At 35.7% G+C, this 22509-nt stretch overlaps 1 protein-coding gene and 1 long non-coding RNA gene across 2 annotated transcripts in view; both read left to right on the top strand.

Moving 5' to 3' along the window:
- Nucleotides 1–22509, top strand: part of GABA-B-R1 (gamma-aminobutyric acid type B receptor subunit 1) — a 418797-nt gene that overhangs the window by 101744 nt on the left and 294544 nt on the right. The gene's annotated exons all lie outside the window — the stretch shown is intronic.
- LOC141485461 (uncharacterized) lies at nt 14433–14907 on the top strand. The gene is made up of 2 exons (XR_012467224.1): nt 14433–14735; nt 14794–14907. It is a non-coding gene; the product is annotated as an uncharacterized lncRNA (long non-coding RNA).

Here is a 22509-nt window from a genome sequence, read left to right as displayed (position 1 = left end):
GACGACTCGACACTTGCCACTGATGCAAATAGTCCTGAGGAACTCCAGGACAAACTCAACAAATTATCTGTAGAATTCACAAGCTGGTGTCGCAGGAATTCTTTAATTGTAAATTCGAAGAAAACTGTTTTGTTGCAGTTCCATTACAGAAACCAGAGAAAAATAAAAAATTTACAGGTCAAAGTCAATAATGATCTCATCAACTCATCAGAAAAAACTAAATTTCTTGGCATGTGCATAGATAGTGATATGTCATTTCAATCTAGCATTAATCAAGTGAATAATAAACTTAACAGCGCATACTATGGCCCTAAGACAGTTAACTTCAATTTTTAATAAATCTCAGCTGTTAAATGTTCATTATGCCATATTCTATCCTCATATTTCCAACAATATAGCAGTGTGGGGCTGTTCTTCTGATATAAACAGAATTTTTGTCTCCCAAAAAAAAGTTATTCGTTTGATATTCAATCTTGCCTATAGAGATTCGTGCAAACAAATTTTTATTGAAAATAGAATCATGTGTTTACCTTGTATATATATTCATAAATGCGTTTGTTTGTTTATGAAGAAGTATGACACGCACCTTCAAAACTCAGATTTTCATACCTATCCTACTAGACAAAAGAATAAAATCAGATTAAAAAAGCACTCGACTGCATTTTTCGAAAATTGCCCTTCCTATGCAGGGACAAAATTTTATAACAAACTTCCGGTTGAGGTACGGACGGAAGAAACCCCAGGTATTTTCAATGCAAAACTGAAAGAGTTTTTGATTTCCAGATGTTTCTACAGTGTCGTCGAATATGTGAACAGAAGTGATTGAAATGCTCATATGTGTATTGCTTATGTGTATTGTTTAAGCATTTTAAAAGTTTTAAAAGTTTGTTCAAAATTTTAAATCAAAAATTTCTATGTTCATTGTTTCGTCATATCTGTATTTTGAAGTTTATTTATCTATATTTTTCACTGACTTGTCCTATATCACATTGTGATCCTAAAGGAATTAATAAAGTTATTATTATTATTATTATTATTAATTACTTTTTCGGGCATGTCTTTACTAACAGTTAGTGAAAAGAAGCCGAAGAAGCCATTGTATGGCGAAACACGTGTTGCGTTTTCTGTAAAACTGCGCCCGAAGTAGGCATTGTATGGCGAAACACGTGTTGCGATTTTGGAAACTGTTCCGTGAAAGTCACACAATAAAGTGTTTTTTGAACGTTTGGATTTTATTATTTCAATTCCAAGATATTTTTATTGTCAATTTTTTACTTTCACACAGTGTATACCACGAATGTTCATCTCCTGCTACAGTTAATCGCTATACATGCTGTATTTCAGTGTCATGGGCATATAACAAACTTTTTTTTATACGAAATCGCGAATCAATGACTTTGATATTCCGTGCAGACCCTTCAACGCCCTGAGGGACTCTCACTACCCACACCGTACAGGAGGGTTGGCTCAATAATTAATTATTCTGGGCTCCTAATCATCGTTATATTTGTTACGTTCACTGTTCTGAAGTGAGTTGGCTTTCAAGGAGCCAAAACAGAACATTACCGTATATAATAGAGAATTGTTAGTAACCAAATCCCGGACAAGTTTGAGACTGTAACATGACTAATGATTTGTTCCTCGAAAATTATTTCCGAAAGTTGAGCTCTAGGGACGGTTCGAGCTCAAAAAGACCTGAGAAATGTTCGAGTATTTCAGACAAACTTTAGGTAATTTACAGTAGAATTTCATGCGCCACTTCTCTTGCAGGTGTACGCCCTAGGCAGTGCTAATTCAGATTTCGGTATAATGATTCGTTCCGTGAAGTTGTTTCCCTCTCATTAGGTTAATTTGAGAGGTGTGCAGGCTTATAATCTTTTTCCATAATTAGGGATTACATTAATAGAGCTCTTTCTCTACTGGTGGGTGCCTCTAGAAGAAGTGAAAAGCAAGAGCTTCTGTTACTAAAAAATAATGAATTCGGATATTGTGGATGACAATATAATCCGAGACATTTCTGTGGCGAGAAATTGATATACAATAAATTTTGCAACAGGTTGTTCTACAGTATCAGAAATTTCGATGAATTTTCATTCAATCTGAAAACAAACAACTGTTTTTTAAGGGCAAAACACAAGCACTATAGGAAAATCCTCAAGGCACTCTTAGAGCGGTGCTTGTGCGAAAGTAGTCATTCACATTAGATTTGAATCGTTGGAGATTAAATCCATTTTCCGTTCCCAAGAAGTTTATTCCACACAACGCCGTTCTCCAAATGAAAGAGTTTTCAAATAGTGAAGTTGGAGGTGTACTGAGTTGAACCTCAAAACGATGAGCAGCCACAGTCCGTCGCGTATTTCTGATATGTACCGCTCTTGGTGGGATCAAATGTGCCAAGTCACTTGAACATCCCCCGTGGAAGTATTTATAGAAGAGAGACAAATCTCCAACCTTTTTTCGATGTTCCAGGCTATCAAGGTTGTACGTGATGCTCGCGTCTTCAATCAGGCGGATGGCTCTTTTCTGGATGAAATCCAGCAACTTCAGGGTATGTTTGGTGGCAGAGCTCCATACATGAGAACAATACTCTGGCCCTCCTGGAGGAGGGCCAGAAGATGACAGTACTACCAACTGTCGAAAGCGCTCGCAGATAATTAATAGAAGATATAAAGCTTCAAATCCTTTTTGTAGAATTTGATATTGAAATACTCAAACAATCAATATATATATATATATATATATATATATATATATATATATATATGTATATATATATATATATATATATATATATATATATATATATATATATATATATATATATATATATATATATATATTTCAAATACTCGGAATATTTGAATTTATTTGATTACTCAACATCATCTACATATATTTCAAGTATTTCAGTACTCAAAGCTCAAATTTCATGAGTATATACTCAAAACTGAATATTCATGATTGATTATTCAAATTAAAAATACCAGCAACTTTTTTTTTCAAATTTCCATTACCAGTATTTCATACAAGAAGAATTGGAGTAACTGAAGTACTACGATATTTATTTTGTTTCCGGAGATACACAGAATACTGTATTTGGGGTATCCAAAAAACTTTGTATTTTTATTGAACTTTCATGGGATTATTTACCTCTCACAATCTGAAAAAGATATTAATTTGTAATAGAGAACTTTGTACAGGTTTGAAAGTAATACACTCGATAAGTTATTGGGTAAACTCGATATATTTTATCAAGAAATGTTATTTTGGCTATTAAGGTTATTAACGATCATTTTAGTTTTGTTCTATTCTAGTTGATGGTCACCACTGGATTTTGAAACGTATTTGGAACATTGAACTAAGGTTTCAATGGAGAAACAAATGAATACATAAATAAGAAATATATGAATGAATAAATGAATAAATGATTTCGAATCTGAATGCTTTTTAAGTTGTGTAAACAGACAGGAACTGAGAATAAGATTCACGATGGCGATTTGAACAAGCTGGTCAACTTCTTTGACGTTGAGGTAATGATGAAGAAGACGTCAAATCATTCTAATACAGTCACATTATTATTATAACAGAGCAGAAACGATACAGTTGAAAATTTCAATAAGGAAGTATTTTAATCTGTTCTGAAAGAGAACGCCTATCCAGATTCGTTCGTAGATTCAACAATAGATGTGATAGAAAATAAATATTCAAATAAAAATAAAACGACCCGAAAAAAACATCACAAATCAACCAACATCCAACTCAAAAATTATTAGCTCAAGAACCAAGACTACCTGAGGAGTGGAGAAGATTTGGAAATACATATGATGACAGTACTTCCAACAACAACAAATACACTGAGATCTATAGGTACATACTCAAACAAAACCCAACAATAATAAAAATAAGTGGAAACAATTTTTTATACCAAAGATGTAGATAATGTAATAGAAACTATAATAACTCAGCAATCTACGGTAATGATTAGATGAAAAAATAATAAAATATTTGGGCGTGGTATTTAAATATTTATTCAGGTTACACTACGCCCAACGATTTTATTATTTTTTCATCTGTTCAATACCGTATATTGCTGAGGAGGATGGTGTAATAACTGCTACCTAGAAACTTCCGAATTATTTTTCAGTTTTCTGTGCATTATCTACATATTTTTTCAAACGTTTAATATATTTTTTTAATTATTCAATTTTCAAGTTTCTAATTTTTATTCGCCCTAATGCTACACAGTTCTCGGCACGTTTCAAACTTTCACCTTAACTTGGATGGTGTATCGCCATCATTTTTAGCAACCCTAACGCCACACAGCCTTGACACGACTCAACATATTGACTTGGTGTGAGATCCATGCTTGTATCTCGATCGTGAGTTGACAAAGTTCTTTGTATAGATTACCTTTATTGAATATTTTTCATAGTTTCATATGTTTGAAATATATATTTTTTCCGTTAACAACTATCGCATCCTTCGAACGACAGCCCTCAGAAGTCGAAACTCATGCGAGCTAAGGACTTACTTTTCAACGGGTTGACGATAGCAAGTGAAAATCGAGCGTTCGGCCTGGGGTTTGAACTATCAACTCACACATCGGCTGACTGACTGAGAGAACAAAGCACCCACGTAGAACCGTCCGGCTACCGATCGGCTACTATAATACTAGTCCAGCCCTGTCATTTGATACCCATATGGAGGTAGTTGTGAAATAATATGTAATCCGCCATTTTGTATCTGCGGCCATCTTGAATTTGCATTGTTTTCATGAAGTATTACTATTCTACCAGTCAAACCTTGAGAATCCAGTCAGCTGAACAATTTTTGTTATATCTTCTAATAATTATTTGCGAGCGCTTTCGACAGTTGGTAGTACTGTCATCTTCTAGGCACTCCTCAAACTGAACTTGTCATCCTGTCGTCTGCCTCTTCATACGGTCAGAGCATCTCAACCCAGGTATTTCAGGTACTTTAGCTAAATTTGTCTGTATTTGTACTGCATCAGGTACTCTTCTTTGTGTTAGATCTTCTCTCGGAATGTGTATGGTTTTGTTTAATATATTGAATGTGAGGTCTTGTTGTGTTTTGATTTGTACTTGTTCGTCGATAAGTGATTTATGACCGTTAAATTTATGGATGTTCAAGTTTTCCCAAATGTCCATGCGGTTTTCCTTGTTGACTGGTTTTATTAGTTTTATGTTCTCTGGTGGGGGGAAATTATGTTTGTTTTGTATGGCGTGTGTTGCGAGGTTTGATTTATATACTATTGGATTTATGTGTGTAGCTTCAAATCCTTTTTGTAAAATTCAAAATTGAAATACTGAAAATAAAGGAAAATTAGTTGCAACATTCAAATATATATATATATATATATATATATATATATATATATATATTCGAGGTGCCAGGTAATTGTCATTTCACTGTCTGATCGTTTTGTATTTTCATCAGTCTTATACCGATGTTATTTAAACAAAAATATGTATAAGCCAATTGTATAAGATTTTCAATAATAAGAAACGCTTTGGAAAGTAGACTGTATGAAACTAGATGGAGGTCATTTTGAACACATTACTCGTTGATTGTGTTGTCATTGATATCACTTTTGTTAATTTCCTTTGGTTTTTTCTCAAATGAAACGTTTAACATTTAATTTACAGAAGTAATTTACATAGTAATGATGTATCACTCGACCTCTCATGCCATTGAACAAAATAGGGGAGTTAGTTGCTGACCGCAGTGGGGTGAAGTTCCCGGTATGATTTCCATATCGAAATTAGTTTCCCTAGAAATAAAAATTGACTCGTCCTTTGAAACTTTCGATTACACGTCCGTTTCTGACTTACAGGGGGGGGGGCGGGCAAGTCTTCATTGGAACGCCCTGTATACTGAAATTGTATCCTGAATATCAGTATACACTTTTATAACGACAAAATAACAAAGTTCGAACCTACTTCAGGTTTAGTCGGAAGTGTTTGTTGTAGCGAACGTCATCCCCCATACTATTAAATTTTTCTACCTATACGTTCCGGAATATCTATCGACGCAATTCCCCTATATAAACAATTGAAACACTCAACCATCAATTCTATTTGAAAAATTTTGAGTATCAAGGAGTGTCATTTCATCAATGAGATTTGTAAGTGGAAAAAATTTCATCTCCACCTTTGGACAGTACTCCTTATAATTATCAAACCTTTCAAAGAATTGAGATGAACATGTTATGACTTAAAGTCTTTCAAGTGTTTCATCTTCCGTGAAGATATCTGTTTTTTTTGAAGAGTTCACTTTGAACATTTGCAATTATTATTGATCCATTACTCTCACCACTTTGGTCCTGATATTCCAACTATATCGATATCTCTTGATTACTATAGTCGTTAGGCTACTCCGGAATTTAATTAAGTTGCGGATATTTCAATGGATCATTGCGATAGATATGGAAGTTTGAAGTTTTAATGGAGGCAAACTAACGGAACGACCATTCAAACCCATCTGATGACATTTTGAATTTAATTGGAAATCATATTTTCATCACTTTCCTTTGAAAGTTCACGACATCAAAATATAATTCGTTTGGGCAGGAGATTTCTCTCATCAATGCCATAATCTGAAACTGACACGATTTTTACTTTTTGAATTTTAAAATTCCATAAAACTTCTCGATTCTGTTTGGGTTTAGAAAATAACTGAAGCCTGTTGCGTGATTGAATGGATGATGAATCGGTTCACAATATTGCTATTGTCTTGGTTATGTATCGGATATCGAAAGTACAGTAAGAAAAGGTATAGTCGAAGTAAACGATATTGTGCATATTTAAAGGCACTCTCCAAGGCCAAAAAAACCAATACATAGAAATGAACTGGCAGGGAACTGTAGACTTGGCGGTTCGTATTGGATAATTTTTACTGACCGAGTTTTATGTTTGACTGAATAGTCATAAAATTACATTTGAAGTCATGTTACCAGGACCTGATAGCGATTTGAGTGTTGAAATTCGATATTGGTGCAGTTATGATTACCTGAAATTTTCGTTATCTGTTTAAAATGTAGCGTCTTTGGACAAGTATCTACTGATAGTAATAACGAGTGTGACAATAACGCAGACTTTTTTCAGTGTAGTGATTCCAATAGCGATGGTGAACAATGCGAAAAAGGGATACCAGTGAATAAGATTCGGATGCATTTGAATTGTGAAACACAGAGAGTATGTTTCAATGTCTTCTTTGATTGCCGACTTGTTTATTTTGTTCAAATTTATTTTCACTGAGGATGCACTATAAAAACACATTTTTGTCTATTAACCACAATAGTTCTATATTTGTTGACTAGTTTCGGTCATTACACCATTTTCAAAACACAACAAAATGGTGTAATAACCGAAACAAATATAGAACTATCGTGGAAAATAGAATTTAAGTGTGTTTTTATAGTGTATCCTCAGTGATGTTTCAATGTCTATAAGAATCTACATCTCAAGTTTGGTTTCGAGGGAAACAAACTATTACAGGCAACATCAGATTTGACCGAAATTTATTTCTCAACTGTACGTAAAATAGTCAAAAACAAACCTTATGAAAACAAGACGCGATGTGATACACGATTACCAAAACCTTCAGATGTTCAGCTGATAAAATCATTGAAAAAAACAATATACGACTGTTACAAAAGCAATGAGATTCCCACAACTGAAATCATAAGAAAGAAATTGAATACTTTCGGCCATAATGTGAGATGCTGTGACAAAACTCTTCAGAATTGGATAGAAAAATTAGGATTTGGATTTTGAATAATGTACAAACGTCAAGCAGTTATTGAGAGCAGAAGAAAAGTGGAATTACGTAACAAATACTTAGAATAAATAACCAAATACCGAATAACAATTCGGTACTCTGATGAAATACAAAGTTTTTTAATGGACACCAATTTGTAATTTAAAAATTACTATACCAAAAACCAACTACTTGAAATTTTACAGACAAGAACATTTGAAAAAGTGTATGTCATTGAGAGTATTGCTGATAAGTATAGATACACTTCCCCCCTATTTTTCTGTTTTCAATCCCTTTGAGTTGATTTGGAGAAAATTGAAACAAAGCAATATATATATATATATATATATATATATATATATATATATATATATATATATATATATATATATGCCTGTTACCTCATTCAAATACTTTCGAAACTATGGGTACTGTTGGAATATGAATTGAATTGTAACTTGTATTCATCCTGTATAGATTTATTTGATTGCAAAATGTTGTTTTCAGAAAATTCAGTTAGTCAATTCTTTCATTTTCTAAGTCGGACTCTAACGTATAATTTTCTATTTCTCAAGTTCATTAAAGTTCCACTTCAACTTCGCTATTTCACTACGATGCACAATTTCATGTATAATCTACAACAGCTTATGGGCCCTTAAACACATTAGTGAAATATCAGTAAATTGAGTTGAGATGAAAAATAAACTTGTTAAAGATGGAGATTCCGAAAGAGTTGATCCAGAAAATTGGAACGGCAATTCAATTGGCTTGATTGGAAATTTCAAATCAAAATCCGGCAGGACGCACACAATACATGGGATGCTGTTTTGGGCCCAGTTGAATCTTCAGTTAAACCAGTAGAGACAGGCGATGATGATGTGGAAGGAACATACAAGTGTTTGCTGCAGTTTGAAAAGAATTTATTACACCGACCAGAATCTTTGAGCAAAGATCCGATCAAGGACAAGATAAACTATTCAACAAAGTCTTTGGAATCACAGCCAATGTTCTCCTAGAAAGCATAGCTGAACACATGGATAGAACTTCGAAAAGAAACCTGGAAAGAGGACAAAGTGAAGTGGTCAGAGTCGGTATTCATCAACAGGGCACTCAATACTTTGATTCAAGATTTTTTTGAATTCCTAAATGCATAGGGGTATGTCTCTAAGGAGCAAATAACCATTCAGTTACTTCGTGAAAGATTATGGACCGTTGAAATTCGACTCCAAGAACGAGAAGAAACAAACGATAGTTCCACTGAAACAGCATTAGTAGCATCGGAGAGTCAAGATCGATTCCCACCAATAACATCAACCCTACCCAAGAAAGATAAGTTGAAGAAAAAGTTTACTCCGAAATGTTATCGATGTGGTTATCAAGGAAGTTCAGACGAACGTCTCTGTCATCAAAATAAGAGATATGTTCAGGATTTTCCGAAAAGAAGGAAAGTTGATGGAGAATTCTGTGATGTCTGTATGTAATGTCAACATTATCGACTACCTTTTGGTCAGAGGATTAATTAGAGCCAGTAAACCTAGAGAACTCATTCATGCTGATTTTTTTAGACCAATGATTATGAAATCAATTGATAGTGCAGGATCATTCATCGTTTTCGAATATGAATGAATTGAATTTTGCTATGTTCATTTCCTCAAAGAGAAGTCTCAGGTGGAAAACAAACTGGAAGAATTTCTGTCAAAAATATCTGGACATACAGTATAGTGATAAAGAATTCGATAAAAAAGATATGAAGAGGATAAATAAAAAAGTATGGTTTACATCATCGAATCACTATGTCTTACACACTTGAACAGAATAAGGCTGCAGAACGAAAAACCGAACTCTTATTGAAACTGCACGGACCATGTTAAATGCAAAAAATCTTCCAGAATACCTTTTGGATACAAACACCTTGTGTTCAGACTTTCCGATTTATGTTTCAAATTGCAGAATTCAGAATTTCCAGGCGTCACTTGCAAATAGTTGTGTCACAGTGACGTGGTTGAAGTATTATTCATCACAACAATCGGTTACTTCATCATTATACAAAATACCCCCAGCATTTGAATTTTTGGAAACGTGACCCTGACTATTTGATTTATGTGTCGCGTATTCTTCCAGACCTCCCATCTGCCAGCTTGACGCTGGCAGCGTACCATCCGACGCGATTTCCATACTTTTTATAGTCGGCCTCAAAAAGTTTGCCCCAATGTGAACAGTAGTTGGCCTGACCCAGAACTTCGTCATAAACAATATTGATTTGTTTTCTCCTTCATGCATGTCTACCCGAAAGGGTTTTATTTTCGCAGTGAGATTGGATTTTATTCGGAACTAGTTTTACGCTGATGGATTGGATGGTCGTACAATGTAAAATCCGCATTTTGTGAATACTTGCAGAAAATTCTGATTCGACGGTGAGAAAATTGATACTTTGTATTCACCACAATTTATGTGTTGCCAAAACTATCACATATACTCAAACTCACATAGAAAATATGTACATTTTTCGAATAATATCGAAATTTTCAAAGACGATTCGGAAAAGAATCATAAATATCTATATTCCACTCTATTTCATAAAATGCAATTGTAACGTTAAGTTATTCAAAAGTGTGTTTCCTATAGCAGGTGAACACACAAACTAGCAGCAGAGACTCTCTTCAGGTGGGTTAGACTGGAATCTATTCACTATTGGTGGACATTGCATTGCCGTTGTTGAGACCTCACAATGTTTACTTTTAAGGGTGCCACCACCAGTAATGAATAGTTATGAGAAAATAACACGTACTATAAAACAAAATATAACATTTATTTCATATCATAAGAAAAATATGAATGAATGATATAATGAATATGATGAACACTGAGAGTACACAGTTTAGTGTACTTATCTTATTAGTCATTGGTGATTGCTTGATGTCCAAAAGGTCTGTATCTGTAGAGTAGGGAGGGTGAGTGTAAGCCCACGCACTTAGGCCACATGTGACCCATTGTACATCCTCCTGAGGAGTTGTCCTCCTAGGTCATTGTCCATCCTGTCCTTTCCAGGAAGGTGGACAGGTCGCTGGGAGACATCTCCTTCATATCGGCAGGTGTAGGCCAAGACTCGCCGAACACACACTCTCTTATTGACGATAACTCCGGGCACTCGCACAGAACATGCCTGACAGTCTCATCTTTCTGTTCACACATCCTACATAGAGGTGTGTCCACTAGCCCCATATTATGTAGGTGTTTCCTTAGCTGACAGTGGCCAGTCAGAAATCCTACTGTGAGGAGTAGATTTTTCCTGGTCATCGCCAGATATTTCTTCGGCGCCAGCTTCCCAGGGTCGCCCAAGGTGATCCTGGCAAGATTATATCCTTTGATTCCATTCCATCTCTTTAGGGATTAAGCATGGGTGTAACATTTGACTAGTTCCGCAATTGTCGAAGTCATCAGGCCGTGGGTGCCACTGGGTCCTGAAATTATTAGTCCAGCCGCTTCCTTGGCTAAAGAGTCGGCGAAGCGATTACCTTTACTCCTGTCGTGCCCTTTAACCCACCTCAGGATAATGTTATTATCTACCGAGGCTTTGGCTAAATCTTGGTGGCACTCTAGTACTAGCCCTGAGGTAACATGCTGTCTGTTCAAGGCTAATAGTGCTTGTCTGCTATCAGTGCAGATTATTATGTTTTTGCCAGAAATTCTTTTCTTGGTTATTTCTTTTGTGGCGATTGAGATACCAGCCAGTTCTGTTTGGACCACGCTGGTATTTCTTCCCATTCCCCACTTAATCCTTAGGCTTAGTGATCTGGAGTACACTCCACATTCTGAACCTTCTTTGGTTTTTGAGCCGTCTGTATGAATCCGTATTGCATTTGTAGCATCTGACTCTGTGTTCTGCTTGATTTGTATTTTGTAGGGTTTATTAAACACAAACCTGGGTTCAATTGCATCACTTGTTGCCTGCAGCAGAGGTTGCGCAGTAAGCGCTTTCCGCCATAGGCCCAGCCTCAATTTACCCATCCCTACTCAAGGTTTACACCAGTCGTGTGCAATCGTACCATGGTCATTAACACAACCTCCTTAACGTACAGAGGGGTCACACCCGAGATTAATTCCATTGCCGCGGTTGGTGTTGTTCTCATGGCTCCTGTGATGTTTAAACAAGCCAGTCGCTGTATTTGATATAATTTTTGGATGGCCGTTGCTTGTAGAACTTTCGGTCCCCATGCAATGGCTCCATACGTTAACATAGGTCTTATTATTGCAGTGTAGATCCAGGTGACCACATGGGGTGAAAGACCTCATGTGCGTCCCACTGTCCTCCGACATTGCTCATAAGCCACGTATGCTCTTTTTGCTTTACTCTGTAGATGAGAGTTCCTTGTTAGCTTCTTGTCGAGGATAGTACCAAAGTATCTCACCTCTCCAGAGAAGTTTAGTTTGCTTTTGAGGATTTCGGGAGGTTTTAAGCCCGTTAAACTTCTTTTCCTGGTGAAAAGGACCATCTCAGTCTTCTTGGAATTGATCGACATGTCACCTCACAAACCACAAGAGGAGACTAAATCATCTGTCGGTAACAAATAAGACAGATGGGTATCCGCGGCTAAGCTAAACAGTGGAGACGGGAGTGGTAAACAACTTAGCAAATTTCAAATAGATCTTAATGGGCGCCAGGTAAATTTAATCCTCCAGATACCCTAAGTAACTCACAATATCAATAACTTACCAATTAATATTGGAAATAAGAGATAAAGGTCCCCAATATGATTTATTCAGTAATCCTAACTTACATGGATTAACCAACAACGCTTCTAAGACAACAATGCAATATTCACACTACTACGCGATGTTCAAATGTCCATACAAGAGCGCGGTGTATATACCACGAATTCAATCAGCCATAAATTACGGTAGTAACGACGCTCAAAAAAACTACAATACGTCGAGTAAAACTACCACGAAAATTGAGTAGGTGAAATCGTAAATACTAGTATCGGATGGTAAGACAAACTCGTTTGCGTCGCGTGAGCTCAGGCGTAGGCGCATCGGTGTCAATCAGCAATCGTGAAAGGAAGAATATACCTCAATTTCCGTTTCACAAATATCTATGTCAATCAGGTATCAATAACAAACTCTTAATCAATAAACGATAAACAAACACTATATCAACAGGTATCAATAAACATAAGGGCAACAATTATTCAAATATCTCAGTATATCACAAATATTCAATTAAATCAATTATAACTTGCGTGCTCCTTTTGGGCCACCCGGTATATGGTGTTAGGCTACCCCGTAGTTCGACGGAAGTGGATCACCCTGTAGTACTGCTGAGATGGATCACCCTGTAGTACGGCGGAGATGGATCACCCTGTAGCACCACCAAGATAGATCACCCTGTAGGGCACGACAAGCTGGACCAGTAATGGATCATCAAATAAGACCCAAGAAGAAAAAAAAGGAAAACAGGAACCCTTAACGAAGACAAAAAAAAAGCAGGAAGAAAAACCCTACGGAAGAAAATTCTCAATCAGAATCAGATAAAAACAAGGTGAGATTCAACCCCCATTCAATAGGACTATTTGACTAATCAATACCCCTGGTATATTTTCATTTAAGCAAAGTAGCAAGATAACAAGAGTATATTTTTGGGTGCCCTGTATAACCATATGACCCGTAAAAATCAAGAAAATTGAATGAGTGTTGAAACCTCTCTTCAATACTAATATTCAGTTGAGATATAACGATGGAACCAGAAATTACTAAAATCATTTAAAACACATTTAATGGTAAAATTCTTACCCTGGCCAAGGGGTTTTCTATACGATTCTTCGTGTGCGGTGTTCTGCACGGAAGTCCTGCTGGGACTTGATGAGTGACTGAGGGCCTTCTGTTTCTTATGAATCTAGAGACGAGAAACGAAGGTTGTAGAATTGAAGAAGTGATATCATAGCTAAGATCACATGAGAGATGCGACAGTGATTCAGACATACCTAATTTCGGAAATCCTTCCACCTGGCACGAGTTCGGTAACCACCACAAATCCTCAAAAGAGCTTAAGTTTCAGACTGCAAATATCCACACCAAAATGACCAATCAGTCTTCCACTATACAATCCTGACTTGTAGAAATAATCCCCGTGAAGGATGGCACAAATACAACCAAATATATCCTACAATCAGTCTGATGGTACCCTTTTGAACTCCGAACCAAGCTCACCGAAGGCTAACTTCCAAATACTAAGAGACTGCCCCGTCTGACAGCTAACCAGTTGTTGCCACAGTGCATCCAATCTACACTACAAGCACCAAGGGGGCGCTGTGCACAACATCATAAATCTAACAATTCCTCCACAGCCACTTGATACATCATCAACAAGTCCATGACCCATCAAAACTCCTTCTCAAAGCAATGCAACCCTAAAACAACCCTTGACAACTTGAGTAACCGATAAATCCTCCACCCGTGAACAACTGTAGAACTAGTTCGGTGTAAGTCGACGGGACGACACTACGAAAGTTCGGCAGATGTCAACCAACAGCTGTCTCTTAACCTTGTTTACGAATGTATACAAAAATATTGTTCCAACCTATTTTCAACTATTTACCAATCCTTATTCATGCGATGGAATAGAAACATATAAGGTAAGTCACCATAACCTTCCCTTTCAGTACAAATATTAGAGCATTCGTATTATTCAGATTATTTACCGAAAATATCAAACAGTATTCAGAAACCAGAGCTAACTAATATTGTTTTTCAGGCGATATGGCTCTAATATGTAGTAATCCTTCTGGAAGTGATGAATAACAATCTATGCAAGAAATATTCTCGGAAAGGTATAGAGAATAAGGCAGGCAGCGGCTGAAAAATGATAGGCGAAGTAAACTGAGAAACAAACAATAACAACTATTTCAACCTAGCGAGGAATTTCGGATCTCCAACGTCGATTGGCAAAAGGAGAATGCGTAAGTACTGGTCAAAGCAGTTAGTCAGGGAGCATACATTTATTCTTGTACATTTCAGGTATGGTTTTCTATGGAACGGAAGATTCCCATTACTATGATGTTAAATGAATAAAATGAACTTGTAACTGAATTACATTGTTAATATCCTCTGAATAAAGATCTTAAAAGGTAAGGTAGTGTTTTTGAAAGGTCACATAAGAGCAGTTTGATCTAGTGCTAAATTGAAACGTAACAACTTCTTTGAAAATGTAGGTTGGGTACACTGACAAACCAGATGTGTCCCTAGCTGTGACGAAAAGTTCGTCATCAATAAATGACAATTCTGTCGATTCCATAGTAAATAAACGAACAATATCTACAATATTTACAAGTAAATTTAGACCGTTACAGACAGTGAGAGTTCCTTACACCATATTTCTATCAATTTGAGCCCATCCTGCGCTCTATCGCACAGTGTGTTTACAAATTCGCCGGTCTGCTTCGATAAGTATGTCATCTGCATATGCAATTGTGTAGAATCCATTTTTGTTAAGGTGATTAATTAGGGTATCCAGAACTATGTTCCAGAGAAGGGGTGACAAGACCCCTGCTAGAGAGCATCTGGAGTATCCATTCTCCTACTACCAGGGGTACATTTCTGGAGTGTAGTTGCTGGGTAATTGTTGGAAAGGTTATCAAACGCTCCAAAAGGTACTTTGGGGTGTGGTGCTTCGCATGGTCAGGATAAATGCCCCAGTTTTGAAAGGTGTTTCCACAATCAGAAAATTCTCCAGCTTGAAGTATGATTCCGGGATCATGAAATGCTCCCAGCTTGAATGTAATTCCAGAATTAGGATATGCTTGAAAGGGTGTTTCAAGAAATGCCCCAGTTAATAAAAAGGGGCCCGTGAATTCCCTAAGCTTATAAAAACTGTACCACTTCTGCACACCTCCATTCGACTCGAGCTTTGTGCCCCATTATTATAAATTTAATAGTTATATTTGAATAGGATGGCGACCGTTGAATATGATTTTGATTGTCAAGTTGGCGGGAATTCGGTTAAAATGTTGAAGAAAACCAATTTCTAAATTGTCGACATTTCGAAACTTTATTGTTTCATCTTCAGTACTCTGACGTATAAGGACAAGACATATATATTAAAATGGAAATTCACAAAGCAGTTCTGTTAGAAACAGGCCGGTATCTCAAACAAAAAATTACTGAACATAGCAGGGATTGTAAAAATATACACAACCCACTAAAAACAATGAAGAATCCTACTAGCCTTGCAGAACATTTCAGATCGTGCCTTCATACTTTTGATTTTGAGTCAGTCAGTATTATAGGACAATAGACGATACTAAAAAAAATCCTGAGCGAAATGATTGAAATAACAAAACATGGAACAAAATGCGTTAACAAAAGGTCGGATATTGAAAACTTACACACCTCATATTTCAATCTAATAGAAAAAATCAAACGATAACTAACTTTGGAATCATTAACCGACAGATTTTTCCAAATACAATTCTCATTTCTTTCATGGGTTTTTTTGAATTATAAGGAACGATTTACAGACAGTTCAGATTGTTAATCCCTTCGTGTCTGTGTCAACGTCTTTCAGGAACCTGTGTACGTATTTATATTTTATGTCGAAATTATCCACTTCACCCTTCAACTCGGAAAGCCGCCCTAAATGTAAGTACTCATCAACGTTGTTTTTTGTTAAGTGTTCGAAACGTTTATAATTTTTTAACGATTGTTATATTACATAATTCATTTTGTTTCTAACAGAGCTGCTTTGTGAATTTCCATTTGAATATGTATGTCTTGTTCTTATACTTCAGAGTCCTGAAGATGAAACAATAAAGTTTTGAAACGTCGACAATTTAGAAATTGGTTTTCTTCAACATTTTGACCGAATTCCCGCCAACTTGACAATCAAAATTGATAGTTATACTTATTACAACATGATCATAGATGTACATAAGAAAGCTTACAAAATCTGAATATTATATCTACGGAATGTAAAAATAGAAGCTCTGGGATAGACTGAAAGCATGTTTTGATTTTGAAAGCATGTGAAAATAACCACAAATATGCATGAAGCGTTAAAATTCATCTTAAATAATCTCAATGAAATCAAACCACATCAAATAAGCAAGGGATTTGGTAAGGTAAAATTAAAGAAAGTTGTAGGATGCTATCTCAAATACACAATTTGTTCAACAATAAAACTAACCTTATTTAGTTTCTGGAAGGAATTCTAAATACCGGCGATTAAAATAAAATATGGATTATTATTCAAACTAACCTTTATTAGTCCCTTTAGGAATGTGAAGAATCAAATAGAGAAAATCTTCAGATATTTATTCATCAAAATGGCGTTTCAGTACACAGCAATTATACCTCTAATCGGGAAGCAAACTGTCAATTTGTTGTATATAGAGGGCGCTAAGTGTTTGTCATCAAAAGATACATTGGTTATATGAGAACATTGGTGATTTTTCGTGTTTATTCAGAGAAATGGGTCATTGTGCTTCTTTCGGGTGCAAGAAATGGGAGTTTATAAGTTTCCTTGGGATACTGTTATGATAAGAAAATGGGAAAAATCTTTGAGGATAGTAAAGTTCAAATGTACTGATCATTCTAGGTTATGTAGTGAACATTTGAAAGATTTTGATTTTGAGACTACTTCAAAGACAACTGGTAAGTAGCATTCGTTCTACTTACTTATATGTGATATAATTTTATAAAATTTCATAGGATTTTCACTCCAAAGAATTTTTTTTGAAAAATCAGCTGTACCTTTCATATTTCGCTGTACTTCGAATTCTATCAGTCTACGGATGTTGAGATCAGAAAAAAGGAATGCTAACCGTGATTTGAAACCAGCTAGTAGTGAATCATCTGAAATTTTCGAAGATGAAGATAACCAGCTTACTCTCAATGGTAAGTATCCAATAAATACATTTATGATATTGACTGCCCAACCACCACTATATTCCATTTGATTTTCAGATATAAATTATCTAGACCTCCAACAAGAAATTGCCTCAGAAGTTACTTTCCACCCCGAGAAAAATAATCCTGATAAGGAAAGCCACCTAATCAGCTAGTTCACACAAACACCAACTTTATTCAGATTATTTTCCAATGATGAATTTCTAATGAACAAAAAATCTGTTCTTTACTATACAGGTCTCTCTTGAGGGATATTCTCGAAATTAAAATGTCTATGAGCCTCTAATCTGAAAACAAAATTGAACCTTAAAACTTGCATGTTTCTGAGGTTAGAATAATGTTCATTGATTATTAGTGAAAAAAATACAAAATATGTATTTTTTTCCATTAATATATTTCTTGGGAGCAAAGTAGATGCAGAAAACTGTCTTTATAATGAGAGAGTTGTTCAAATATGCAAAATTATGAACCTTTCCACTAGATCAGCTTTCTTCCCTCCTAGGGTTGCACCTCTTCTTTGCAACTCCTCCTTCAACTGAGCGATATGCCATGTAGAATACATCTTGAATTGCAAGCAATTTAAATGAGAACTTTCAAATAAATCAATAAATAACGGTGGAAACTTTGACAGCTAATGACCAATGTGACAAACACTCAGCGCACTCTGCCGGATGAGTTTCCCGTAATCATCCCCATTCTTTGCACTTGGAGTTCTCCAGCAAAAAAAAAGGCTGAAGCAAGGTGCTCACCAGTTTTATTAATTCACTCTGCCCCAAAAAAAATTTCCAGTCGAAAACATAATATATCGACTTCCATTTTTAACGCAGAAATTCTGACAGAAGTCACAGAACTCCGATCAATAGCCGTTTATTGACGAGTATCGAAATAGTTGTTTATTTGCGTTGAGGTAGGCTGAATATTTCACATGTTTCAAAATATGTGAAACATTTTTTACGTAATTGCGATTGAAATAGTATTATTTTCTGCCTGCAGGATTTGATATTGGTGTATAAATCAGGGAGAAGCTGATTTTCTCCTTGCAATCTCTGCTTCTCATTTAAAAAAATTCTGACCTCTGCTCGAAGTTCAAAAAAGCGCTCAATGACTTTTCCGCAACTAAGCCAGCGTACGGCAGTATGATATGGTAGATCATTTTCTTCAATCTGTTGAATAAACTCGCGGAATTGTCGGTGATTCGGACCAGTGGATCTGATGAAGTTAACAACTGATATGACTGGTTTTAGAACTTCAGACATATCCAAACATTTTCAGCACAAGGACTGTTGATGAATGATAAAATGTAAGACTAATGGTTTTGAACCACCATCATTTTCTACAGCCTTTGACACAAGTGCAACCACTCCTTTATTTCTACCATACATATTTTTGCCTCCATCAGTTGTTATAGATTTCAAATTTCTCCATCGAAGGTTCTTTTTATTAATGGTATTTTCAACTCCCTTAAAAATATCTGCCCCAGTTGTCGTGCCATGAATACTATCAATATCAAGAAGTTCTTCATACACTTCATAGCTTTTATCTACTCCGTGAATAAAAATCAACACCTGAGCAATATCTGACACATCCGTTTGATTCATCCAATGCTAGAGAAAACCACTTATGATGTCCATTTTTGTCAGACATATGAGATGATATACTTTCTGCGATGTCTTGCACCCTCCGAGCCACGGTGTTTGCTGACAAACTGACACTTTTAAATAAATTTACCTTTTCGGGGCATATTTCTTCGGCTACTGCAATCAAGCATTCTTTTATCATTTCTCCATCGGTGAATGGTTTGCCACGTTTTCAGATTTCAAGAGCCACACGAAAGCTGGCGCGAGTTGCAGACTCTTGTTCAGTATTCGCTTTGGTAAACAAAGATTGCTGCGATTTGAGTCCGCGTTTCAAAGCTTCAAATTTTTCCTTCCGCAAACTTCCTGTATACTTGGAGTAACTTTGAAGATGTTTCGATTCATAGTGTCGTTTAATGTTATAGTCTTTGAGAACAGCTGTGGTTTCATTACAAATCAAACATAGCGCCTTATTACTGGACTCAATCACAAAGTACTGAAAATTCCATTTTTTATTGGAACGTTCTGCATTCACTGTCGATTTTTCGCTTCTTTTCCATACTAACAAATCACACATAAAAACAATAAGTCAAATCAAAATACTTTTATTGACGGGTGTTACTTTATTTCACAATAGACAGTTTCGCTTCTTTCGCCTTTCCTACGCAGACTAACTCGCAGTTGCGCCGCTAGCCTTTTTATATGCAATCATTACTGCCATCTCGAGGTGATCGGAATACACTAGCTAGAACCAGAACTTTTTAGAACCAACGCGGTAATTCCAAATATTTAATTACGCCTAATGCCACTTAGCGGTTAGCTGAAGAAGATAGTACATAGTACCACTACTCGCCACTAGATGTCGTTAAGTGTCACAATACACAATAATAGTTGAAATGCAAAAAAGCGTAGGTTTGCTTAGGTCTTGCACTTTGCGACTATCCTAGTCTAGAAATATAGTTGAGGACAGAAATTGGCCCTTGGAACAAACTGAAAAAATCAGTATGGCCCGAAGGCTTCAAAGTTTGGAGACCCCTGCTCTAACCTATTACCTACTCGTCTGCCTAATGAATGAATCTACTTGTAAAGGTCAGGTATGATTTCATTAACTATATCAATTCTATTCAATTCTTCTATTCAATTATTGAAGAAAGCCAATATCGGCTTTTGGGCCTTGTGGTCTTTCAAGTTACTTCTGGAGTGTTCCACAAAACGTTTGGTTTTTCAACCAATGTTTGAAAGAAGAAGTGTCCCCGAGATGCATCCAATTGAAAACCAATAATATGAGCTGCGCTGCATCTGAATGAAGTAGACATGGAAAAATAAAATGGATAAAAATAGAAATAAACATACAGTACAGCAAAAGAGACGTTGCCAACATCTATCTCAAAGTAATACATACACAACTGTTGTGTAAACTCCACTAAATTGAATTTCAAGTCCTGGACTCGGATATTCGTGATAAAATTAATGGTATTGTATATAAAAAGTTTTTATCACAAAGAAAGAAATTAGATGTTTTGATTCGGAGCAAGCCACCGAAGACAAAGACCAAAGACAATGAACTATTTCCACAACATAAGTTCCTTGACAAATTGGTCAATCTCACGAACACCAGTTTCACAGAACATGAAACTCGTCTATTAGAAAGAGGTCTCAGTTACGATATTAAATCCAACATAAATTCAACAAATTTACAAGTTTTGGGAATTGATACAGATATTGCGTTGATGGGGACATGTTACGCCAATAAACATATTGCTGCAGAAAATTTAAAATCTGAAAAGATGCATGAAGGTAGGTTCAATCTGAAATTGAAACTAGTGAAATCCATAAAAAAAAAATCAGAAGATAACATTGTTTTTACGTCATTGTTATGGATGAAACGGAAAAATTCCGATCGTTAGTCATGAACCCACAACCACCTAAATTGTATTCGTTGATTAAATTACAGAAAGATAACTACCCGATAAAATCGGTAGTTTTTTTTATTTCAGTTAAAACATCCGACAAACTCATTGCAATTATTCAAAACCACACCAATGAAACGATTTCTCTGGTAAAGAGTCTATTGGACGAAAACTCTATCAATCCGGTAGTGAAAAATGACAAACGGCGTGTTTGTCACAGAATTACTTCCAATTCAACAAAACTTCTTACTCATCCTGCAAAGGTCTCATAATGGGAAACCCACTTAGTCCTATTCTGGCAGAGATTTCCATGGACGATTTGGAGAGAAGAATACACAGTAACCCACTCGTAAGATGTTTCGTGTATTGTTATAGATATGTGGATGATAACCTGGTATGTTTCACAGGAACGAAGAGACAGTTCATCAATTCTCTCCACCCTTCTGTCACTTTCACAATGAAGATGGTACAGGACGACGACTCTATACATGTTTTGGACTTGACAATAACAAAAGTTAACATCAAACATGATTTATCAATTTATCGTAAACTGACACATACAGATAGAATCATTCATAATTCGTCCACTCACCCATATCAGCATAAGATAGCAGCTTTCAACAGTATGACCCACAGACTAATAAATGTGCCCTTGTCAGATGCGAATTTCAATAAAGAACTGAATACAATAAAGCAAATAGCCGTCAACAATGATTACGATAGCGGTCTAATACATTATTTATAATCAAAAATGTTATACAGTCAATCTTTAGAAGAAATTTACTCAATTCGAAGAGAGGTTATAGAACCTTAACCTACTTAGGCCAACCCACTACAAATATTTCAGATTTTCTGCACAGCAAAGGTGTAAATATGCTTTCAAAACCAACAACAACTTAGGCATGCATATTAAGAATAACAAAGATAAAAGTTCAGTTACAGAAAAATCAGGAATGTATAAATTATAGTGTTGATCATGTCCGATGTTTATATAGGTCAAACTGGAAGAACGATCAGAGCCCTCAAAAAGGAACACAAATTTAGTTTCCAGAATGAAAAAATAAATTCCACATATGCCACTCATTTATTCTCAGAGGGACATGAGTTCAACCATGAATACAAGTTTCTAGTTATGATCAATTATGTTTCATCTAACGAAATAACTGATTTTCTCATCTAATATCTACAAGGAAATTATTAGTAACCAACGAACAGAAAATAATATATTTTTTACTATGAATTTTCTTTAAATTTTTGAAATCGTAGTTTTCAACAGTTTTTCACAAATTTGTCACTTCAAGATTCAATATCGATAATATACGGTATTCAACTTTTTCACTTCTGAA

The sequence above is a fragment of the Leptinotarsa decemlineata genome, unplaced genomic scaffold (genome assembly GCF_025532065.1).
Source record: "Leptinotarsa decemlineata unplaced genomic scaffold, Ldec_3_MD MMD2_tig00026328_RagTag_RagTag, whole genome shotgun sequence".
Classification (NCBI taxonomy): Eukaryota; Metazoa; Arthropoda; class Insecta; order Coleoptera; family Chrysomelidae; genus Leptinotarsa; species Leptinotarsa decemlineata.
The sequence above is the reverse complement of the archived record's forward strand: the minus strand, read 5'-3'. Positions and strand labels throughout refer to the sequence as shown.